The sequence below is a fragment of the Ixodes scapularis genome, unplaced genomic scaffold (assembly GCF_016920785.2).
Source record: "Ixodes scapularis isolate PalLabHiFi unplaced genomic scaffold, ASM1692078v2 PGA_scaffold10__122_contigs__length_95168666, whole genome shotgun sequence".
In the NCBI taxonomy this organism is placed as follows: Eukaryota; Metazoa; Arthropoda; class Arachnida; order Ixodida; family Ixodidae; genus Ixodes; species Ixodes scapularis.
The window spans coordinates 89,903,520-89,917,331 of NW_024609836.1; the positions used below are offsets into that span (position 1 = coordinate 89,903,520).

General features: G+C 46.9%; 1 protein-coding gene across 1 annotated transcript in view; it reads right to left on the reverse strand.

The window, feature by feature from the left end:
- Positions 1 to 13,812, reverse strand: part of LOC8035642 (protein stum homolog) — a 198,864-nt gene that overhangs the window by 154,816 nt on the left and 30,236 nt on the right. The window lies entirely within an intron of this gene.

Sequence of the window (13,812 nt, forward strand, 5' to 3'; positions counted from 1 at the left end):
ATAGAAGACATTTAGGATATAAGCCTAACCGTCACACATTCTCGTTTTGGCTCGCCTCTATTTTTTTACTAGTTACAGGTTGAAACGTTTTACTTTTTTTTCGTCGCCCATGCTGGAAGTGACGACAATTCAAGATGGCGGCGCCCTTGTGGAAAAGGTCTATACTTTCGTCTGCCACGTCCCTCAGCGTCTATTCGAACACACTCACAAAACGTTTGTAAGGACGCTACGCACAGCGGAAACGCGACCTAAAAATGTTCGATACAGCTCGCCAGGAGCGCGGTTTAACAAGTGAGAGCTAGACACATCTATTGTTCCCCGTGATTGACTCTCTGCATGTTCCACGGGAAAGCGAACTCACGGATTTATTTCACAGTCGAATTTACCGCGAAAACACAAAAAAGGTAGCGGACAGCCATTGTCCCTAAACGGTGCCTCTATAACTCAAATAAATACGGTACACGCGTCACAGGGGGGAGGGGGGGGGGGGGGGGGGGGGGCCATCTTTCGGAACGACGTCCACTAGTCCGCATTATTTCCTCCCTCCGGACCGAAAATCGCGGCGAAAGGTAATCATGACGCCATCATAGGCAACCGCAATCTCGAGTAAGACGAAGGCCCCCATGGTTACGGGTAAGGTGCTGCACGGCAGCAGCCTATTGGGCCCCCGCCACGCGCGAAGCTTATGGTGGCGCCCTCCAGCGCCCGGGAGGGACATTCCCTAGTTTCCTTTTGGTTTCGCCGCCGCCTATTTGTTCGCAGCTCGGCTATACGATGAACACCGGTGTAGAAAACAAAAGAACAAAAAGACGAAATGCGTCCGGCCACGAGAGGCGACATTTGGCGGAACGACGGGATACAAGACGACGTCTTCGTCATCGGTATTGCTGTTCTTGTTGAAGCTGCGTGTTTCTGTCTGTGTGTGTGTGTGTCTGTGTGTGTGTGTGTGTGTGTCTCTTCTTCGTGAGTAGAAATTGAGGAGAAGGAGGCCTTCGTTCGCAGATTAGATAGAGGCGATAATTAGACTTCAGTGTTTTCGGAATTTATGTTTTTTTGTTTTGTTTTTTTCGAATTTGGGGCCCTTGTTTAGATCGGAATGGGCATCTACAATAATCCGTGTCGTCGGAAAATGCGCGTTCGGAGGTGCTTTTCTTTGGCAGGATCGCCAGTGCAAACAAAGTATTGTGAGGAAACTTTAAGATAAATTGGCATCTGCTTAAAATAACAACAAATCTGGCAGTGCGCACTGGTCTGGGAAGCACCGCTGCCGAGGGGGTTAGCTCAGCCACAGTGCGTACAAAACAGTGTTTGATGCACGTCCCCCTTCACCTTAGAATTTCGTGAAGTTCGTGTACAAGGTACGCAAAGATACTCTGTACTCCAGGCCCCGGGGTGAAGTTGGAATATGTTAACATATTCCAACTTCACCACTCTCCCAGGACTGAGAATGCCGTAATAAATCTCTGCGTACAAATATTGCGGCGGAATACAAAGAAAAAGCAATGTTCTCTCAGTAGTTAATTCACTCTCAACAGGTTTCACTAACTAGTCAGGTTTATTCTCGTACGAAATATATTTTTTAACACATTTTTTGTTTTGTTTTGTCATGTGTGTGGTTGGCAGGGACGGCGCCGGTTTCTCCCTTTTTTGCTTTCCGCTTTTCAGACTACCTTGGTGAATATATCGATCCACGAGGGAAAGTGTAAAGGGCCGGAAAAGGGGAGGGGGGATATTAGCGGGGCAGACATGAACGCTGTCCTGATTTTTAATGAACTTCCTAATTGTTCGTTTTGTTCCTTTTTATCTGTGTTCTGGAGTGTAGCATACTTTTTTTTTTTATTATTATTATTGCGTCCAGAGGCGTAACCAGGCGTCGTACTGGTTATAAACTCTTAAAAAAAAAAAAAACAAGAAAGAAACGTTAGCAGGGGGTGTTACATGCATAGATATGAACAGTATGAACGAACAATAGGAAGATACAGCAACCTCAGGGTTTGAAATTTCCTTCTCATTCGTGTAAATTTCCGGAAGTTCCAATTTAATCCAATTTTTAAACTATACTTCTTTTTTTTTTTTTTTGCAACGATCCTGACTGATTATATTATAGTTTTTCTTTAATTTCCAACCCCTCTAGGTAATGTCTACAAACGGGAACGGACAGCGCTTAAAAACACACAGTGCAGAGTGACGTGAAATGAGGTTTCTTGATCGCCCAAAAACATAAATTTCTTTCCTGAATTTTTTCTTTTCGATACAAATTTTGTGTGTCTGATATGGAGAGAGAAAGGGGGAAAAAAAGGGGGCGGGGTTGTGAAAACAACTGCTTCGTATTTTTAAACCAACGAGGGAATTTACAACACGTAAATCGCAAAAAAAAATTGTTTAGTTGAAAACGTATTAGAAATTTTAGTGCAATGAAACGCACGCGTGGGGTTAATAAACAAATGACAATCCTTGCAAAATGTTTCTTACATGACGTAGATTGTCACCCAAACAAAGTAAAGCATCTGATGATAAGAAGTACCGCCGTGCAAGGGATCGTTTGAGAGAACGAACTTCGCGAACGCAAGCTGAGCAAATGCGAGCCAAGTCAACAGGATTCATGAAAGGACACACTCCGTGAAACCGCAAGTTGGTCCTTGAAGGGAGCGAGAAATTTCTCGCCTAACGATTCAACGCGACGTCGCAGATTTTGTATGAGCGAGCGTAATCGACCACTGACCGTTTGATTGATCCGTTCGAAAGTCTACGATCGAGAAATATTTCGGTAACAACCTCTCACTAACAGACGGATGGCGAGAGAACACTCCTGGAACCTGCCGCGCCCCGAGTCCTGCTTTATCTATCGGCGGACACCATTGGCGACTCCAGGGAGATCCACGTCACCTAGCGGCTAAAACAGAAAGCTGTGCGGCAAGTTCGCACGTCGGCCTTCTCGAACGAATCGGATGTTCACAGAACCTGGCGGTCTAAAGGAGAAGCAGTGAGCTAGGAGGTTCGAAAACACGCGATGCAAATCGCCAGTAGTCACTGACAGGGCTAGAACGGCGGGAAGCTCCTTCAATTGCCCCGCGTAGAGTGCATGCGGTCGTCCTGCCTTTGATATCGCTTCGGAGTCTTGTGAGCCCCGAGCGTGAAGGGGGGCAGCCGAAGCACGACGGGAGGCACAAGAGCGTCGTTCTCATTCTTCCGCTCTCACCCTGTCAAGGACTGCAGCTTGTGTACGGTAGCAGAAAGTCGCGAAGGAGTCGATTGCCTCCTTCGTAGAGTAGCGGGCGTTTCTAATTTAAGCCGTGCGTTCGATCACGTCGCCACCGTGATCGATTCGTAGCCGTTTTCTGCGGTTCAGTGAGCAGACGATGCGCGGGCGTCTCTTTGTTTTATTTCGTCTGGTAATGACACTCAGTGATTCACGGTCGATGACGTCATGCGCAGGCCCTGTCTGCTTGGTTGTATGCGGAACGCAATAAGTTCGTCTGCTTCTTTTGCGAGAGTTGTGGTGACGTCAGAGAGACGCCGAGCTGTTCCGATTGGAAGGATAGTGGGTAGGACTCGAGGCAGCTTGCTTCGATGTCTACCCACAATCCTTCAGCCACAGCCAATCAGAGCTCGGCGTTTCTCTGACGTCACCGCGAGCCTCACAAAAAAAAAAAAAAAGAAAAGCAGACGAACTTGAGTTGCACATTACCGCCACAGTCCATCGTATATGGTGAAACGGTGTGTATAGAAAAAGAGTTTGCGCCTATTCACGCTCTGTAACTCGGTCCAAGCGCCATGCATGCGCTCTACACATCCTTACAACATGCGGCAGCACATAAGTCGCTAGGCGCTGCAACTTTGTTCACCGGGCTTCCAGACCGCTTCATTCCGGAAACGGTGCATGCATGGCGCGCGTGCGTAAAAAAAGCGTTTAGAGTTATGAGAGATGTAACTAATGACCCTTGCGAAACCAAAAAAAAAAAAAAAAAAACCGCAAGAGAAGGCGTAAATGAAGCAAACGAGCAAAGAATGATACGAGAGAAGTAGGTGTTTCGTGGTCGTCCCTTAGCGCGAACAAAAGGACGATAACGCTCCGCCAAAATAATTTTCCGAGCACAAGGCGGCTGCCACGTACGTCGGAACCCCCCCCCCCCCCCTTTTTCCTCCCCCTTTCCAGTGCAAACTTACGTCTTTGACTGCTTTCTCCCCCAAGTGGCGAGGCGGCTGACCCATCCCCGAACTCGGGCTGTATTTACCATCTCGAGTTCCGCCGCGTTCCTTTATGAGCGGCGAGCGTGCGGTGGGCAGAGGGGAGGGCGCAGTTGAGGAGTAATTTTAGAACGCCGGGCGTTTATTGAATCGCTTCCCCTCTCTCTCTCTCCCTTTTCGTTTCTCCCTCTCTCTTCGTTGTCACTTTCTTGCGCGTGTTTCTTCGCGCGATAATGATTTCGCCGGCACGCTCGTTTTAATATACAGAATAGAGTCCTTGTCGCTCGTGAAGAATACAAAGTTTGCTGGAGCATTCGTTTTTCCGAGTGGTTCGTTTATGCGGGGAACTGAACGTTCTTTGCGTCCACCCGTTTTTCCCAAGTTCTCGAGGGGTCCCGGTAGGATATGGGCCTGTTGTTTCAGCTTCAGAGAACAGCCATAGGAGGGTAAACCTGTACAAAAATATGCAGCGCGCAAGGGTTGAAGAGAGAGAGAGCGAACGACTAAACAGGACAAACGCTGACTCTCAACTAATAGAATGAATAAAAGGCAAGCCAGCGGCCACAATCTATACTCAGTCATGGTCAGTCATCATATATTCGGTCAATCATCGCATCGTCGCAAGAAAAAAAGCTATCTCTTTCCTGAACAGATATTCATGAACCTTGAAACGTGTTTTATGAAATTCTGTAAATACTATGTGTTTGAAATTTATGATGCTCATTATATAGAAGCAGGGTTTCGAGTTTTCGAACCAAACTCAAACAATACCCAAAACAACCCGCAAGCAAAAAAAAAAAAAAAAATAAGAACGATATTATAAACGACTTGAATTTCGCGAATCCCCTACAATTCGCGAGAAACAGGTCCCGCGAACAATTCCTGTAAAATGTTAACATATTGGAACCTTTATTGAGATCCTACCGCGAAGCGAAAATCAAAACCCGCGAATTATTCCTAAAACTTCAGCTTTGACTTAAATCGCGAACTACTGAGCCCTCGCAAAATAAGTCGTTTACGGTATTTAGAATCACGATTACGAAGGAGACAGCGGCAACAGCCGTGGTACCTTCATTATATTCTGTGCAGTGCAAAGCCAGTGGTCCTAAAAGAAGTCAAGAGCTCCAGTTGGTTGTGTTGGGATGTCGTGAAATGAGGTTCGCAAATCGAAACCGAAACTGTGACTAAGGGGTTCCCAAGATGCTTTGCACGGCGCTATACGCCGCTAGGATCGCTTCGATTTTGCAAAACGTCTATTATCTGCGCACACGCGCAAAGCATTTTCGAAGCATGTTTCCGCTTTACAAATGTCTCCAAACATGTTTACAGACAGCTTTTCTTTCTTCCCGAGCTTCAGAGAGACGCTGTCAGGACGCTCGGGCAATATCATTTTGCTTTGTGGCGGACTGCTGTTAGCATTTCCGGACAGGGGAAAGGGGGGGGGGGGGGGGGGGGGGAGGGGGAGGGGGGAAGAGGGCTTAAAACTGTTCTTTTTTTGCGATTTTAAACAAAGCGCATTAGATAACTGGCAAGAATTGTAGTAAGCACCACGATAGTTGCAATATCATTACTCTCGGAAGCGTGGCATATTCGATGGCTTTAATAATCGGAGGGACGTCAAAAAAACTGTTTTTAAACACTGGTAAAAAAGAACGAAAAAAAAAAACAACAGCCTGGCGCTTTAGTTTTGCGAACCGCCTTGGCAATCCCCCAATGTGTGTAAAGGAAAAAAAACTAATACTAATAGTAAAAAGTAAAAGAAAAACAATATTTTCAAGTGAAAATGTTGCTAAGGTTCCCGCTTTGAGCTTTGTTGTTTTCAATCTTCGATTTACTGAAAGTGACAACGCGAAACGAACGAATCTCAACTACCATACTTCAAGCTTTTCTTTTTTTTTTTTTTTTTTTTCATATTACGAGCATTGGAGAATGCGACTACACGGGGTTCAGCAAAATAGAAACAAAACATTTCAGCCTATATTGTTCTTGCCCTCGATGTACCAAACCATACGCTACCAAAAAAAAAGAAAGAAGGAAAAACGAAACTCGCCGGGAATAAAATGTTAATACGTCTCGTACGCAAGAAAAAAAAAAAAAAAGAACGTTGCAAAGATCACGGATTTAGACGGCATCTAGCGAAATGGAAAGAAAACGTTTAAAAGACACTCTAAAGTCGCCCTCACAATGCTGCATATACATAATACAAAAAGACAGTCCGCAGACAATCTCTGGGGCGTGTTTGTTCCTTAAAAAAGTAACCGTAACCTTAAAGAAAAAAAAAAAAAAAAAAGGCAGTCTGCAGACTATTTTGAAGCATACACAAAGCAAACGTGTGCTTCGAACACGCTCGAAGTGTCCCCGCAAATAATGCGGAGCGGAAGTTCGTCTGCTTCTTTTTGGAAAGGTCGAGGTGACGTCAGAAAGACACCGAGTTCTGATTGGCTCTGATTGAAGGGTCGTGGGTAGACCTCAAGGCAGCAGCTTACTTTGAGGTCTGAAGCATCTGAAGCAAAAAAAGAAAAAAAAAAACAACTTTTCCATCCTTAAAAAAAAAAAAAAAATTTCAGATAGTCTGCGTCAGAGCAAAACAACATCGCCCGGGCTTTTTCACGCTGTCTCTGAAGCTCAGAAAGTGTCTCATTCGAATCGTGACGATCGCCTATCGGTGACGTGCGCAACCAAAAGCCTCGCTGTGGTCGGTCTTCCGGAATTCGCCAAACTATGACGTCTACAGTAGGGCCCATCCGGAGTGCAAGTTCGTCTGCTTGCACAAAGGTTGCAATGATATCAGAACGCCGAGCTCTCATTGGCTGATCGAAAGGATAGTGGGTAGACCTTAAGGCATCTAGCCTTAAGGTCTACCCCCTATCCTTTCAATGCCAAACGGAGGTCGGCGTCGCTCTGACGTCACCGCAACACCTGCGCAAGAAGCAGACGACTTATTGCTCTCCTCATAGACCCTTTCCAAAAGTCCATGGCGGGCAACATTGGCAGTCGCCATCGCTTGGACACGAAGCGCGTGACTGGATCCGAGTTTTCGACGAACGCTGACGTCACACTCGTTTCTCGATACGAGCCGAGCCGAGTTCACGCCGATAGCTGATGCAGGCCTCGCGTCCAATACATGCTCCACCATGTATTGGAGCATGTCCGTCATTGCTCGATCACGCACTCTGAGCCCCTATTGGACACGAGGCCCGTGTCACCGTTCGGCGTGAACTCGGCTCGGCTCGTATTCGGAAAACGAGTGCGACGTCATCGGTCGGCGGGGACTCGAATCCAATCACGCGCTTCGTGTCCAAGCAATGGCGACCGCCAATGTTGCTAGACGGACTTTTTGAAAAGGGTCTATTGCGACTGCTCCGCATTAAGCACAAAAATGGCGCCGTCTTAAGACAACATAGGAGATGAAGTGGAGATACCTTAAGCGCGTATAGCTAATTCATTGCCACTGACACTAACCGGTCAACTGTTTTGTCACAGTCGAGTGATTGTTGTTAGAAACACTGGAAGAGTAAAGTTTCGATTTGGTTCTTTACGAGCAAGTTTATTTTCAGTGCGAACTTAAAAAAAGTTGCGATGAAAAGAAAAAAAAAAGTGAAATGTAAATGGCATAAAAAGAAGAAAACAACAAAAACTGGACCAGTTTCAACTGCGTGCAGCGACGACATATATGCTGCGGTAATGGCCTTGTAGCACGCAAGAGGAGCGGCTGGTCAGATTGAATCCACAGCCCTCGATGAAGACTATGAGTAATCTACATAATCTCTCGTCTTTTTCTTTTTTTCTTCGCTTTCATTTTTCCCGTTTAAGTATACAGCTCACGAAATTGCGCCGACCACGCAACGAGACAATACAAAGTACGAAGTCTCAACAACAACAAAAAAAGGTCCACTCTTTAATTAATTTGCTGTGCGGGCCGACGACGAGGTACATGTTCTTTGTGCGTGTGTGCGTGAAAATGCCTAATTTTACTGCAAGCCGCATATTGCTGGTGGTAATTAGAACGACCCTAGATCTAAATCTTACCCACTAATTAAATTTTCTTGCCGTCACGGAACCAAAGAATGCGTAGATGTTTCTCTCCTTCATTGGACGCGTTTCGGTGCGTGCGTGCTTCTATATGTCCCCGAGTGCTTAAAGGGACCGGGAAATTAATTTTAGGCTGGGATAAATGACTTTAGATTGAGATTTTACTAATCTCACATCGTATAGTAAGCAAAAAAAAAAAAACAAAAAAAAACTAGTACATGAGGGTAGAAAGGGAAAAGCCTGCTTTTCGGTACGAACATTATAAAATATATCGGACTATTTCTTTTTTGCTTTCCTTCGAATGCCCTTCGCCTTTTCACCGCGACGCATCCGCGGTGCCCAAGCAAGTCAACCGAACCCAGCTCACGCATTGGACAGGAGCACTTCGCCACTCGGACTTTCGCCTTCTCTATGCTCAGAAAGCCTGGCAGGTCGGCGACGGAGCCATTGAGTGCCCGGTCGCAGATTTGGAGCGCGTTGATCTGGTAGCACCGATCACCAAAGAGCCGTTTCTCGGGGAACCGGGACGTCAGCGCACAGCTTTTGCAGCGGCGAGGACCCGAAACACACTTGTTCACTCGGGAGAAGTGTGTGTCGGCGTCTCGCCGCAGCGGGGCGCCAGTGACGTGGCTCTCCTCTCATCCGTTGTCTCCCGCTCCACCTTTTTCATTTCGGTGGCCGCTTCTCGTGGCCATCTGCCAGGCTTTGTCAGTATATGGGAGGCTATGCTCGGACGTATATACGCTAGTCAACGATTAATCCTTCGACGAATTTTTGGATCCTAGTTCGCTACGAAAGAGTGCGTGACGGCACTCATCATCACTTGGTGGTAACAACAAGCTCCACGGCGTTCTTAAAAAAAAAAAACACGGTGGAAGCTTCGGTATACCAGTAAAATACTACGTCACGACTAGGGGATTTCCCATTTCACTTTTGAGTTGAGGAGGGAAGCCCAGGAGGAAGAATTTGAGAAATCCTTTCATGGTCCTTCAAGGAACGTAGGGTCTGGTATCTTATGATCACGCTTTCTGCTCCGCGATTCGTTGTGCGGCGTTCGTATCGGTTAGTGCCGCACTCGCAATGACTGCAGAGCAGCAATAGGATGCTCCGCATTCGCCGTGTCTTACGTTTACGATTTCGTAAATGACTCTAATGTCCACAGCACGGGAATTCGAACGTAATCTAACGACAATCCATGAGCGAATAAGCAAAATCGATAACTGTTCGTCACGTGTACGCGCGACCGCCTCGCCCTGTCGTACCTCGGGATCCTCGCGTCGCCGTGTATGCGCGGCACGGGCGACCTTTGGTTGCTGCTATGGTGCCTGGAACGCGTCTCCCACTGGTGTGTTTACCGCTCCCAAAAAAGTGGTCCCTCGATTTCCGCCTGATGACGTCATAGAAGTGTCATGCTGTCGCCGTTCGCGAACCTGGCGGCGCCTCAGTAGCTGTGATGGATATGGCAGACGGCTGTTCTGCTGCAGGTCGCTCCCCACTGTGACAGTCCACGGAAGCTACAGCAGCCGAAAGATGGGACGCCGTGACGACAGCGACACTCGCGTTCGCTCGCGCTTTTCGGCTGCATTTCTACGGCCAACCGCCAGGATCGCGACAGTCAACAACATGACACTCCGGCTCTTGTGACGTCATTAATTGCCACTTGGGGACCACTTTTGATGTATGGGCAGCAAAGGACGCTAAACACACCAGTCGGAGACGCGATCCGGGCACCATAGTTGGTGGTCAGTGTGGGCGAGACACGGGTCGCAAGCACCGAAAGCCAGCCGTTCCCTCCGCGCTCGCTCCTGGGACGGAGTGCGGCCTTGGCACGGCAGCGCCGTAAGGAAGAGTGTGCGGCACTGCGGCAGTGACGGCGCAAGCGAAGGCGCAGGATTTCCCGGTGTTGTTGAGTGTTGGAGGAAGGGGGCAATGTTGACGTTCAGCGAAGAGTGGAGAGAAGGACGCACACAAAGTTAGGAGGCGAAGCTCTGCAGGGAAGGTGGGCGGAAGGCGACGAGTTGTGGCAGAACATATTTTACGTTTCCAGTTAGGTTCGATAAGTAGAGATATTATAGTGAAATCAACCGCGGTTTCTGAAACCCTCCAACATTACGAGTAGCAAATGAATACTAAAAATCGGGGTTTCGCATAAGGCGAATAATGCTTGGAAACACCTGTTTTGTTTTTAAAGGTATTGTTAGCAGACGACAGGGGAAGACGCCATAAGGGGAAAGAAGGGTGCTTCTATTTCCACTGCGACGACAGACAAAAAACGCAAACACCGAAATCTCTATTAAAAACTATCCCTTTACATAAAAAAAAAAAAAAAATTAGTGGTAACTGGTGTGGTTTATCGGATAAAGGAGGTCCCGCTCCTGAACGACCGTGCCCCCTATTCGCAACTACAACTAGCTCAACTCATTCCGGTAGTAAGTACAGCTCTTCGCTCGCCCTCTCGCGGACGAACGAAAAACCAAATGAGTGGGGACGGCGTAGGAGGCGGTGCAGGAACTACGGGCCTTCGTGCTGATGTTACCGCATGGTTTGGGTCGGCCTGTTTGTGCAATATGCAACGGAACTAAGCGAGCACGTTAGTATGGGAATTGTCGCGTTCCGCCTGGCAACTTAAAAAAAAAAAAAAAAAAAAATCAAAACGCTAATTATCTTAACGCACGTCAACATCTCCGTGAACAGTGATATGATCATGCCCTGACCGCTTAGTATTTGTAGTCAAAGAAATTATCTTTTCACACACCGACCAACGCCAGCGCGAGTAGTCACACGGGAAATCCCGGAGAAGCTATCCTCGTCTGTACCGCGATATTGCCGCGCGCATTGCCGAGCGAGCGCGTGGCCGAATGGTTACCGCGCTTGGCTATCACGCGGAGGCTCCGGGTTCGATTCCAGGGAGCGGACTCCTCTTCTTCTTTCAACCTCACATTCTCATAAGTTCGAGAACCTTGTCGTCTGATCGAGCGCCCAACGTTCTACGCCATATGTTCCAGAACCCCAACGCGGATAGAAAAGGTGCTCCGCGTGGCGGTCCCGAGTCAGTCTCGAGCCAGCGCTCGATCCTGTCTGCTGTTTCGCCGACTTCGACGCCTGCGACGCTATCCTTCCATTTCGTTTTGGGCACAAGTTCGCCCCATTACACGTTTAGTTCCTCCAGATATTCGCCGCCTCATCATTTGTCATTCGCGACAACATTGGGACGATCGCCCCCTCATCTACGGGGAGTGGCGAACAGCCTCTAAAATCGGCGAACATTATTAACCTTTCCCCAAGTTCACGGATCGCATTTCAAAACGTCTACCTATCCTCGGCTTAGCGTATCATCGTCTCGGTCGAATATATTTGGTGCCGAATAGCGGTCAGAGAGAAGACTACGTCTACATTACGGAAAAATGAGATGGGGGCGAGGGCGAGCATGAAGTCGCAGTCACTGTATACACCGTAGAAAAGCCCCGGTAGTCGCTGCATGTAGACCTGATGACAGAATTCTACGCGTACAGGCGCCAGGCATGTTCCAAGCACATGTGCTTTAAGTGCCTGTAAAGACAGTTTTTGTTTTGTTGTTAGACCAATCTGACCGTTAATTATATAAGGAAGAAGCACACCTTAGGGGCTCAGACAGTTTCTGCAGCCTGTCTTCTGTACGATGTAATCGCAGTATGACCGCGACTTAATATATATATATCAATATATATATATATATATATATATATATATATATATATATACATACATATATATTTCTCTTTTTTGAAGGAAACCGGAAGCTTGTGAAAGAAGGATGCGCGCCGCTCGATTGCGGTTATTTACTGCGGGGTATCAATTTCAAACTTTTCATGCGAACACCTGTATCTCCTGTATCTCGCACCTTCCCTAGAAAGGCACACAAAGAAACAAGAAAAAAACTAGCGTTCTAAGAGACATTTTCGCTTCTTACGAGAGCGAGATTATATACACCGACACGGCCCAGCGTCTTACGCCGAAATCATATTCGTGCGAGACGAAATCATATCCGTGCACAATGCCGACAACAGCGCCACCGTACGTGTATGACGTCAGAAAGTTGAGTGGGTTTATCTGTGTACGCGACGCCCGACAACGGAAGAAGGGAGCTTTTTTCTCACGAAAGGTGCCTTGCGTCTCTCCTCATCAGATTGTCTTTCTGCGTAACACATGCGTTAAGAAAAAAAAGAAGTCAGGTGCGCAATGGTTTGCAAGGGATCCTTTTCACGTAAATAAGCATCCTATACACCAATTCATGTTTACAAACAAACCGGAGCGCCCCTAGCGGACGCCACCGGCGCCGCGCATGCGCGATGGAGTGTGGGCAAGAAGATCGCCGTCGCGCATAAACAAGCCATTGAACTGCGATGTCGTCGGCGTCGGTGTTAGTCCCTTTGCCCTTTTTGACGTTCGAATTGTTGATTCTACGTCTTCTAACTGTGTCCGATAATTTAAGTGGCCTCAGCGAAATTATCGAGGCTCGTTACGCCGCAAAACTTCGCGTGAATAATGTGACATGCGGCGATTCATTCCGCGTGCATATACAATGCAATTTATTGGGGCTGTGCGTCGATTAATATTTTTAACCCGATTAATAGCCACCCTTTCATCGATTAATTAATCTATTAATCGGTCTCGTTGATTTCTATGCATAATATTTTTAAAAAGGTAATATAATGCCTTTTTGTGTGTGTGTGTGCTTTTGCTAAAAACGTGATAAACGGCGCATTATAAAATTTTGATCAATCAACCTCGATATGTATGTAGTTAAGAACAGTTCCGAAGGCACTCACCTTCACACAATATTACTTCAACTAATGAGGCAACCTAACCTTCTGCACCCCCCCCCCCCCCCCCCCCCCCCTAATCCGGAGTCACAAATCTCGCCCCTACAGTTTACTTTGGATTGAAATTTTACCTAAACTGAGTCCTTCATACCGATGTATCCCTCCGCGTCTGTGTGGTGAAAGCGTGTAATTTTTACTTTCGTTTCCTTCGTCACAATTTTCCCGATTAACCGGTTAAAAATTTCATCGAGATTAAAGCATTCATCGGTGAATGGGCTGCTTAATCGATCAATTGCCCAGCCTTACTATTCATTGTCTCGACTATGGTACAGGCATTCTGGTCGCGCAGGTATAGTCTGATAACACAAAGCCTGTGGCACGTTTTTTTTGTGTTTTTTTTTCGTGCTTCTGAGTGATTGAGTTTCTAAACATCCTTTTCCCACCATCAAACGTATTATAATGAGGTAGGAACGTAATTTTTTGTCCACTTTTGCCCACAAAAAAAGAAAAAAGAAAAAGAAATCTGGTCGTAAAATAACTTTTAGGGGTTCTTCGGCTTGCCCGTATTTTGCACCCTAAAACAGTTCTTTTTAAGCTTTCCCTCGAAGAGTTCTTCGTAAAAAGTCTATGAGGGGTTCCTTAAACCTTTTTTCTTTTATGTAAAAAAGTTTTCCAATGCCCAACTGCCTTTCTAGTGCTCCACGGGGCGATAGTTATTGAGTCGAAACCGTCTTCACGAGATGAAAGAGAGCTATAGGGGCGAAGAAAAGCGTTTAAAAGCACTATTTTT